Source organism: Xiphophorus couchianus, chromosome 7, assembly GCF_001444195.1.
Source record: "Xiphophorus couchianus chromosome 7, X_couchianus-1.0, whole genome shotgun sequence".
Classification (NCBI taxonomy): domain Eukaryota; kingdom Metazoa; phylum Chordata; class Actinopteri; order Cyprinodontiformes; family Poeciliidae; genus Xiphophorus; species Xiphophorus couchianus.
Window position 1 is genome coordinate 23,313,655 of NC_040234.1, and position 11,321 is coordinate 23,324,975.

The following is an 11,321-nucleotide window of genomic DNA, read 5'->3' on the forward strand; positions in this document are numbered from 1 at the left end:
CAGCAGATGCTCAGTTCCGGGTGTTTGCTAATTATCAGAGGCAGAAGGTCTGCGACTTAGAGGAGGAGCTTCGTCCTTGAAGGCGGAGCCAGGTCCACCAGGCATATTTCACAGCTGATTGGTTGCCATGGAGATTCAATGGCTTCTCAAACATGCATGAAGGAATCAAAGTAACACACGTTTTTGATGAGGGAACAATATAACATAATCTAAAGATAAGATCATTGTTTTGTAAGAACGGTGTGGCCAGGACTCCTGCAGCCATGTCTGAATGACATACACTTTGTTGTGCATAAATTTACAATATAATGTACATTTATCAGTACTACAATATCACAACGAACAGTTTGGTCTTCAACAATTATTTGCTCATTATTAAATAACATGCAGTCAGGCTCTCTGTTACTAATCCGATGACTCCCCCAAAATGAATTCCATATATCGCTCTGAGTCAGAAAACCAAACCTACAGGGCAGATTATCTGCAGCCCATTGGCTGATTTGGGTGATTGACACATCCAAAAACCAATAGAATCAAGGGGATTACAAAATCCTATAGCAACATCATTCACCAATCACAACGAGCAAAAATGTATTTGCGTAAATGAGGGGGAGCCCCAGCGGCGAGCAAGAGCCCTTGGAGTTTATTGGCGGTATCCAGGGAGACAGAAAAGTTGAAAAATAGTGAGGAATCACATCAGAGTGACACAAGGACAATGGATTACAGGATCTGAGAGGAAATATTTACTCTAACATGGATTATAACCGTGACACAGCAAAGGTAGAACTGAATTGATGTTTTTAACTTGGTGAAATTAGCTGTGTGTTGTTTTTGTCTTCTTTGGCTGCTGGTTCAGTGAGTTTTGCACGTGGCATGTTGATTCTGGTATTGTTGGAAACAGCAGAGTTTGGGTTTTAATATGACTGATAGTTTGTGTGTGTTGGACCGCTGTGTGTCTACTAGGTGTAAATCATTAGCGTCTAATTATGTTTTTTTCATAAAGCTGATTAGTGTTGGAGCTGGATGTTGTTGAGGTAGAAAATATTGGTATTATTTAGATAAGCCTTTGCCCATACATACATATGCAATATGCCTATATTGGTTATTGTATAGCATGTGCTTAGATTGATCTTGTTAGCAGAAGTGCTGCAGGAGCTAAATTTGGAGCTGCTAGCTTCCCTGTGGACACTGGGGAACAGATCTAGCAAGACCAAAGGTGGAGGTGTATGTTTCTACATCAGCAATGGCTGGTGCAACGATGTGACTGATCTAATAACATTGTTCTCCTGCTCTGGAATATCTCTGGAAGTTTCTGTGTGGAGAGAACTTTTCTGGACTCCTTAGTCATAACATCTTGTAGCATTGGTTCCTCTCAGGGCAGTGTACTTTCACCTCAGCTGTTCTCCATGTAAACCAGCTGCTGCACACAGCCACTTCATCCACCTGCTACTCTGCACATGCATAAATATTTTTCTTTTTCATATTCATATTTTATTTTATTATTTCTTTATTTGATTTTGCATCATTACCTCATAACCATGTCCTAGCCTGTGAGCGTGTTTACTGACAGAAGCAATAAAGTGACTCTGATTCTGATGGATGTCTTTAAAGCAGGCATGTCCAAAGTCCGGCCCGAGGGCCAATCACGGCCCGAGGTCAGATTTCATACGGCCCGCAGCTTCGGTCTTATAATGTATTATTTATGGCCCGCCTGCACTGTCAAACAGAATAAATAAATCATAAAACTTGAAACTGTAATTCCTCCTTTCACCAAATGGTGGCAGCACCACTTTAATACTATCAACCCTTCTCCGCTCATTTCTGCCACTGCAAAGAAAACAAGTTTACAGTGAGGGCCGCCGCTTTCAAGAGAGATGGGAATTACAATACTTCTTTTCTGAAAATCAAGCCAATTGTGCTTGTCTAATTTGTGAGATTGTTGCCTTGTTTAAGGATTTCAACGTAAAGAGACACTACCTAACATGCTACGTACAACAAGCTAACAGGAAGTGACCGTGCTGAAAAAGTGAAGCAGCTCCAAGCTGCACTGGCATCACAACAGCGATTCTTCACGCGGGCCTGTGAGTCAAAAGAAAATACCACCAAAGCAAGCTACGAAGTTAATGTTAATAGCTAAACATGGCAAACCTTTTACTGAAGATACATTTATCAAAGACTGTGTTATGAAAATGGTGGAGAACATTTTGCCCTGAGAAGAAGCAAGAATTTGCGAATGTTTGCCTGGCAGTAACAGTGTGGCACTGAGAGTTGAGGACATAAAACTGAGTGTTTTGAACGGTAACGTCTGTCACTATCAGCAGTGAAGAGCGAAACGAACATTTATGCACCTGGATTTATGGCACTTATTTTTATTAAACTTTTGAGTAAGATTTGGTTATGAACCTGTAGATGTGACAAACTATTACTTTCTGAAAGATATAGTAAATGACGAGCAAAATTCACTTGTTTTAAGATTTAATAATAACAGACAACTTTGCATTACTTATAACTCCTGTTTAAAATGTTCTTGAGGCAAAGATATTTTTAAACTCATGTAAATTTAAGGTATTTCATACAGTTTGTTCAATGTTATCTGACTCTCCAGATATGAAAGAAAGGCAGAATTTGGGTTTTTAGAGTTGTTCTCATTTGCCTGAGTGGCTTATATTTGGTTATTTTGTCATTTGAAAAATAAAGATAATTGTGACAATGAAAATTGTTTTATAACAGTGTGTATTTGCATGAAACGTTTGTAGTTAAAAAATGTCCGAACAAACTATTGGCCCCCGGGCATCTTCACTTGATCAAATCTGGCCCGCTTTGCAAAAAGTTTGGACACCCCTGCTTTAAAGAAATTTCTGATAACAAGTCAGCTTTTCAAAAAGACAAGAAGGTTAGGATTTGTTACATTAAAGACATATTCCACAGAACATATTCCATAATCTGTTCCATACAATTAGAACACTTCTTCAGGACATATTGTCTGAGAAAGCAGCTTTTCAGATCTCATCTCACTGTTGTTGTATATAAGCTTTTTTTTCGTCATTTCATTAACTTTGCATATTTAGAGAGTAGCACATAAAGTCCACCTCCTCAGATTCCCAGCATTTAATGTGAGGCTCTTGAACCCAGACTAACCTGCATCTCTGCTTGAGAAGCAGAAGTGAGGATAATGATGATTGCTCAGCAGTGTCAGCCGTCTGAACCTGGCACTCTGTGATTAGCAATCCAAACGTTAGCGTAGCGCTTTCTTTCCGGGTGAGGTGGTGATTTAGCGGAGGCGTGTGGGAAAGCCTGCAAGGATTCAGTGGCGGCACTACAACTGAGGGGCCAGGGGCCGGACTGACGTATCTAGCACAGACACACTGACTGAGAGCCTGGCTGGCTGCTTTGTGGTAATGTAGGCTACAGCGGGGTAGAGGGGAAGCATGGCAGGGAGCAAAGGTATCAGCAGACAGATGGGCCTTTGTTTCTCTCTGGACCCATCCCAGCAGCACCGGGTCAGATGAAGCATGGGCCTCGTTCTAACCAGGTGCGCTCTACCTTTCCTCCCTCTCTGCTCTGCCGTCTCTTCTTCTGCTCTGCTTAAATCACCCATTAGGAGGAAAACCTTTCCTTCCTTTAAAGGGCCAGTATCATGTAAAATCTAATTTTTTGAGTTCTGTACTGTGTTATGATGATTCTCCTCAGAGCTGAGGATGCTGTTTCTAAGCATCCACCTCACAGAGCAGCTTTTCCCACCACTCCCCCACTCAGCTCCTTCAGACTAGCCAGCAGCAATTAGCAAACACCCGGTGGAGCTGCTGAGCTCATTGTAGGAGCTACTACTCAATGCAATGCTGGTAAAAATGTTGCTAAAGGGTTAATAGAGGAGCCATGTTGTGATGACTTTTTAAAATAATCATAGAATCTTCTATTCAGCAATCCATGTCTCTATTTGCCTGTATTATAAATATTATTACATAGTATTTTGATGTTATAAAAAATCACAGTTTTTTTGGCCACTAGGCTCGATGAGGGCCAGTACTGCCTCCTAGCACAGAGAGCAGGATGCTAGTAGGTATTAAAAACATCTCCAAAGCTCACGGTAAGAACTTCCTCAAGGAGAGACATCTTGGGGTCATTTAGTCTTAGAGAGTAGCGGATAAAGTCCACCTCCTCAGATGTTATGTGGAAGCAATGCACAAAACTAAAAACAAACCAAAAACTTTCTGTCTGTCCTGTCAGAAAAACCACTAAGACTTTAATTTTTTCAGCAACAAACACTCCAGGTGCCTTTGTTGCGAATCCATCATAAAGTTGTCAAAATTCAAAGAGATTTTAAACAGAAGCTGCTCTGCCAGAAAAGTGCAAACTAGTTAGACTGTTCAGCAGAATAACAATCCGAATCAACGTAACAGTTGTCCTGTTGTTAAAAGACAGCAGGGTTGTCAATTATTCAATTAAAAAATTTTTATTTATCCGAAAAGGACATAAAATCTTGTTGGAACCCACCGTCCCAGTGTTGTGGCTGCCTGGTGACGCTGTGGGCAGGAAGGATCTCCAGTATTGCAACACGTCTGAATTCTGTGACTAAACGGTAAAAAAAAATCACCTCAACCAGTAAACTCCTCAAAGAACAAAATCCCAGCTAACTCAACAGAGCTACTGTCAATATGTTGCCACTATGAGCAGGGCAATATTAGCTGTATTATAACTAAATTATTATAAGTGCCAGTGGTGATTTTGAGCCAAACAATTACTAAAAACAAGGGTGGAATTTTTAATGACTTAAGATGAATTTATTTATTTTTTTAGTGCATATCTTTATTTATGGGGAAAAGGTTGCAAGGCTAGATTAATTAATATTGACAAACGCAAAAAATCTCAGTCAGGATATTCCTGAGTTTAACGCCTCACAGCAGGAAGTGGTAAACTTGTGTGTTCATGCAGTTTCTGTGTTTCTTGTATCACTGAAAGGCTTTGAAAGTGATTTTTTTTTTTTCCTGTTAGGGCTTAGGGTAGTTTGGGTCGGGACTCACATTTTAATACACAGACTCACTGGTGAAAATCTTTTCGGGGCATTAGCCGTTTAATCTACAGGCCATCTGGGGAAGTGTAACATCAGACTTTGTGCGGTTTTGATGGATACTCGGGCAGCTCTCCCTCCCTCCACAAATGACGTTTTTATTGCGGCGCCGCGACGGATATGGGGAGGAGATGCACGGCCTAATGATCATCACCTGCTTCGATTTTCAGAACGGGGGCAAAAGCAGGAGGATGGAAACGCGGCGCGATGCATCAAACCAGAAGGCAAAGCGGGATGGGAAGTGATGTTCGGCTGAATGGAGCTAATTGTGTGCAACACTCCGGTGCTGAAACAAGTTATTAATCCAGCTTCCTCAGCCATGTGTGTGGTAGTGGGACCAACAGCTGATTCTGTCCACACTGGAGGAACACAGCATATACACGCAGTCAGACTAGTCTGCTAAATATTCAGTTCTTCTACAAGAAATGATTATTTATAGCAATAAGTACCAAGGATTAACAAAAGATAACTGTATTATAACTGAGAAAAAAGTGAGGACACGCCTCTGCTTCTGGAGTTCTTTCTTGCTTGTTTCAAGTCACACTGCATCTGAGTTGCTGCGTTTCTGTTACAAATGTACAGAAAACTTTGTCAATATTCTGAAATAAAACACAATTTTGCCTTTGTGCTGTTTCCATTAAATAAGAAATGAAATTAAAGTCACAAATGAATAAGTTTCATGTGTTTCTTCTTCTTCATAGTTTCTGCTAGTAGTAACATCCTGTTGTTGATCATGTGACTCATGATGTAAAAAGTGTTTCCATTGCAGTTTTGTAAAACTCACTAATTTTGATACGGCTGAGAAACCACCTCATCCTAGCGCAAAAACTTATCATCAAAAAGTTTTTTTGAAATTGACATGTTTCCATTAACCAAATGTACTTTAAAAATTCCAGTTTGTGCCATTATATTATTTTGCTAATGGAAGTACAGACAGAGATCAAGATATGGACTTTGTCTTTCCCAAGAACTTTCCATTTCTTAAATCTTAGCCGGTATATAAACATTTAGTTTATATATTTCACTCTAAAGGATATGTTCTTTCAGGAATTAGAACAAGCTTAGAATCCAGAGGATTTGATCAACATTATCAGAACAAGAATCCAGAGAAACCCCGACTAGTTTATAAATTACGGACTACTTATTCTTAAACATGGGGAACTTATATGTAGTTTTATGCTTTTCTTCTTTTGCTCTTTCCTTTGGTTTATTTTGTCTGTATTTCCTTCTAATTCATGTAAAGCACTTTGAACTGCTGTGTTGCTGAAAATGTGCTATATAAATAAAATGATCTTCACTTACCTAAAGGTAATGCCATGAATTTACTTTGGTAAAAGTTAGTCTTCCTTAAAAATTATTACTTGAGTAAAAATCTTAATGTATCCAATATTTATTGTACTAAAAGGTCAAAAGTAAATTTCCCATATAAAATCTACCTAAAGTAAAAGTATTAAATACAAGAAAACAGAATTTCTAAGATAACATTTATTTTGTGCGATATCAATGACAAAAACTTGAGTTGCATAAATTCAGTCGGGCTCTTCTTGGACTGATGATAAATGTTGCGGTGGCTCTCTACCTGCTGAGGCTGGAGAGGAGAGAGAGTTCAGCTTCAAAAGAAGCCTGAACACCACCAGGAAGGATTTCACTAAGTCCATGTTATCAGCTGAACAGACCGAGTATCCATCTCATCCTTCAGACGACTGCAGAGCAGAGAAGAAGTGACATCATCATCATCATCATCATCAGATGAACTGGATTGGTTGGATGCTCACTGTAGAACAGACTCTTCCATGTGTGTCTGTTGTAGTCAATTCCTGAAATATTGAGGAAAATACATGTTAAATAAACAAATGATAGTCTTTAGTGCAGTTCATCAGAATGGAGTTTGTCATTTAAAAGTGTTTAGTCCAGTGTTGCATCTACAAACCAGTGTGATGCAAAAACAGTGGTTCCATTTCAGTTTTGCGAAACACAAATTTCTATAGGTTTGAAAAACCACCACATCCTAACGCAAAAAAACCCTGAGCTTTTTTGTGCATTAAGCAAATGTATTTTTGCAACTCCAATTGTTATGGTCAATGGAGACGCAGCTACAGACGTCACATTACAGTAGAATGTAATCTCTGATTTTAGTCTTTACTGCGCTCCGTTCTCTGGGCTCACAGCTGCTTCTCAACTCCTAAACCAGCCAGGATTTATATCAGCTGCAGGTTTTCCTGCGCAGACTGCAGGGAGGAGACATCAGATGTTTGTGTGTCAGGGATTTGGCTCACACTTTAGCAGCAATTACAGCAGGATGAGCTTTGAATGCACTTCTGCTTTGAGGCAATCAGAGTCTATGAGGTATAGTAGTCACAGCAGGCAGAGCCCCCGTTCCTTTGAGCTTTAGAAGTAAAACCAAGAGTGGAGAGCATTAATAGATGTAATGAGTAAGTGTCCATATTTCAGTTATGTTTACCACAATGTGTCTATGCGATTGGCCATAGGCTCCTGACTGGTGATATCTGGTTGCCTGAACTTCCTTTGTCTGGGCTGTGGCACCGTTCCACCTGATACAACATGCTCCACTGGCAGACACATCAAAACCCAAATGCTCTCTTGGTGAGTAAAGGATCCACTGCTTCCAAGTCTTTCTCTGTTTCTGCCAGGCAAGCCGGCATATGGGTCAGGACCACAGCTTGGAGAACATTGTTCAAAACCACAAATATTCAATGGTAATTTGTAATATTGTATTAAGATTATATTATATGCTGATATTTTCTAAAAAATCAAAGCAGAAAGCAATTTAGCTTTTTTCTTTTATTAAATAGAAAACATAAGTTTGTCATACGTTGCTTTCTTATCCAAACCCTTGGCTTTCAGACTGAGTTACAAGAAATGTACAGAAGCTATTTACAAAGTAAACATGAAGTCAATAAACTGTCATAAAGTGAACTGTGATGTACAGAGACAGTCATGACCAGTGGGGGGCACACTTCCATTAACAGTGGAGCTAATTGTTGGTTTAGCGCATTTGCTAAAACAATTAGCTTCCCCTAGTTTAAATTTCCAGATCAGGTCCATTTTCGTGTAGTGCACCAAATTGGATAATGCTTATCCATTTTTTAATTTTGGTTTAATAAACGAAAAATGGAAAAGCTAGTGTTTTTTCTTTATGTACACAGACCCTACATATAGGAACAATCAAACCAGGCTATCTGAGCCAGATTTGGACTTTACATTGACATGTATTTTTCCATAATTTATTCCACTTTTTTTGGACTTTGGAGTTTGCTACTATGTTATTTTTGCAGAGAATGAACAAGAATCAGTTTGAAGTTGAAGATCAACGTCTAAAAACATTACACTGTTTTAAGAGGAGTCACAGTGTTCCAGGGGAGAGATTTCCAGGAATGATGGCCTCGTTGAGATTGATCTCCTCTACATGAGAGGAGATGAAAGAAGCTAACAGGTGATGCTTATCTGATGTTGCAGCGGATTATCTGATTTCATTGTCTAACTGACCGGAATCCGGCTGCATCTGTTTTGCTTCTGCAGAGCTCACATATCTTCACTTGATCTCTGTCTCTAAATCAATTTGAAGCTATGTGTTTATTCCTGTGTCTTGAGGATGTTGATGGAACGGTACACTCCAGCCTGAGCTCAGACAGAGTAGCTGTCACTGAAAGCACTATATGTGAAATATTGTAAATTCTTTGATAAAATCTATTTTTTTGTTCTAATAACAATTGGTGATTTGTTTTAGTGAAATAAAACCATCTAAAAAGGACAAAGTTCCATCTCATTGGTAAGGTAATGATGTGTGCATGGGTCAGGCCACAAATGGAGATAATGATGGTAGTCATTTACCATATTTACTGGATTACCATCTGCGATTTTATGGCTGATTTAAAGCCACTTTATCCACTCTGTTGTAACACGGTTTTCATAATCAAATGTACATCAGGCGTTCTTTGATCATTATTGCTGAAGCAGCAAGGAGCAGTTTGGTTCAGTTCAGAAAAAGTATTTAATCACATCACAATCCAGATGATTCATATTTACATTCAGCATCTTCCTGTTCTCAGCTCAGATTCTAAGTGAGTTATTGGCCTGAGAGATAATGGATTAAAAGTTGAGCACATCCTTCCATCCTAACTGAATTACACAGAAATTGCTATAGGTGTTAGTGAACTTCTACTGTTACTGTATGCACTGCAAAATATTTTTGATCTGTTTTTAATTTAATAAATGTAATTTCAATACATTTGATTGTTGATAATTATTAAATATAGTGTCATTCCATTTCCACATACTGATCTGATATATTTAATTAGACAAAAGAATTAAATTCAATAAAATTATTTCAATTTGGTGCACAATGCCCTGTTTATTAAAATTGTTGCTTTTATATTAAGGGCTATCTACTATGTGTCTATCTAGCTATCTAGTAACTGGATAGATGAACACAGCTGTATGACTACAACATAACTTATATTAAGCTGGCAAGCTTATGTGTAAACTGCAACATACGTCTCACCCATACCTCTTATTCTCAGCCTCTCTCTGCCCAGACAAATTAGTTTTATTAAAGAAAGCTGGTTAATGATACAGAAACATTGTTTTCCAAAGGACGGTCTGTGATCGGTTTTTCCAAACAGTGGGAGTTTAACCATCTGTTGTTTTTTTTTGTTTTGTTTTGGAAGACGGGCTGCGCTAACTTTGATGCTAGCCTTGCGAAATACTGAGATTTACTGGGTAAACATGTATTATAGTAAAACTGCATCCCATGTCCAGGGAAAAATCTCATTCCAGGCTCTTATTTGGAGTGAGTGGCAGCCTGACGTTAGTACTGTTAGCAGCCAGTCACAGTTTTGCTTGCAGGTGGAAATGCCATGTCTCTGTTATTTAGCTCAGCCAAAAATAACATTAGCTGTTGGGTTTCCTCAGCTCACCACTGACCAGTCTTCGCTGTCATGTTTGTTGTTTCTTTGTTCAGCTTACTAAGTTTATTTCTCTAAATAAACTTAGAACTTAACAAGAAAAAGAAACACAAAACTTTTACAAACAATTGAGTTTTTAAAAAACAGTCATCACTGGTAGTGATGACTGTGACATCATGGCATGAGCAGAAAAAAACAGTTATTCTGCGGTGGCACAGTTGAACAACAGTTCATGAAGAGGAACCTCTTTTTTTCTGCATAATCAGGCACCTATGGTTCAACAACAAATCCAAATCGTGTTGGTGGAAAAGGCTTTTGTGGGGATTGTCTTTGACAGGCTCTGCTGGAGCGAGGCACAGAGCGTCCCGATCTGTGATCGTCAGCCCCTCACCAGCTTCTTGTCGCTGGGCTGTAGGACTGAGCGCTGCAGGAGGTCCATTTACCTCACAGCCATCAGAAAACACAACTCCAACTGTCAGTAACTAATGACCTCTTTGATTAGACTGTACTATCTCTGGTACGTTGCACAGTTTGGCTAACTGCATAATGAAATACATTACACTTTGCTTTCTTGTTTTATTCTATATTTTTTTTACTGCATTTTATGTGATTTTGATTTACAGAATCACACTTCAAAAAAATTTTTATAGCTTATTTCACACTTAGCCTCTGTAACATATAAAGGTGTTTGAAACATGTGAACAGATGGCATACTAACCCCAAATCTATTCCTACTGCGCATTTTATTGAGCTGTATATGGCAGATAGAGGTATTCTTGAGTTTTCATGTTTAAAAGTTGCTTTTTCCTGTCAGGAGAAGGAAAGCATTTAATTTCTCAGAGCAGATATTTTCCTTGACTTTAAAGTGTTCGATACATGAAGTATTAAGTATATTTAAAGTTTTCTGCTATGATTTGTTTGTAACCTTCACTTTCCTGTGTGTTCTATTGGAGTTTCTCTGCCCCTGAAGGGCTTAGTTAGCCCACTTTGACCCACCTCCTTCTGTTGACTTGTGAAATGTGTCTCACTCCCTTCTGAGGAAATGGCTCCCGATATGTCCAGTGCACAAACAGGCTGCAGTGTATATGAACCATCTGTCAAGCAGCAACAGATTTCTGATTTCTCAGAGGATGAGGAGCTCAAAAAGAAAAATGCAAACTGAGAATCCCTCAAATGGAACCACTTGAACTGCAGGAGGCAGTGTGTGTGGAACTGAGAATTTATTCTGATGGTTGTAAACTAGAGATTTATGTAGGATTATTTCATTTTTGGTCTGTATATCTCAATTTTTAGTCACTGTTGAAAACATGGACTCTTTATATGCTCCT

At 38.9% G+C, this 11,321-nt stretch overlaps 1 long non-coding RNA gene across 1 annotated transcript; it reads left to right on the plus strand.

Annotated features, from left to right (window-relative positions):
- Positions 1-654: 654 nt before the first annotated feature.
- On the plus strand, positions 655-8,814 carry LOC114148626 (uncharacterized). Its single transcript, XR_003596312.1, has 4 exons — positions 655-780; positions 7,558-7,672; positions 8,365-8,522; positions 8,609-8,814. It is a non-coding gene; the product is annotated as an uncharacterized LOC114148626 (long non-coding RNA).
- The last annotated feature ends 2,507 nt before the right edge of the window (positions 8,815-11,321 follow it).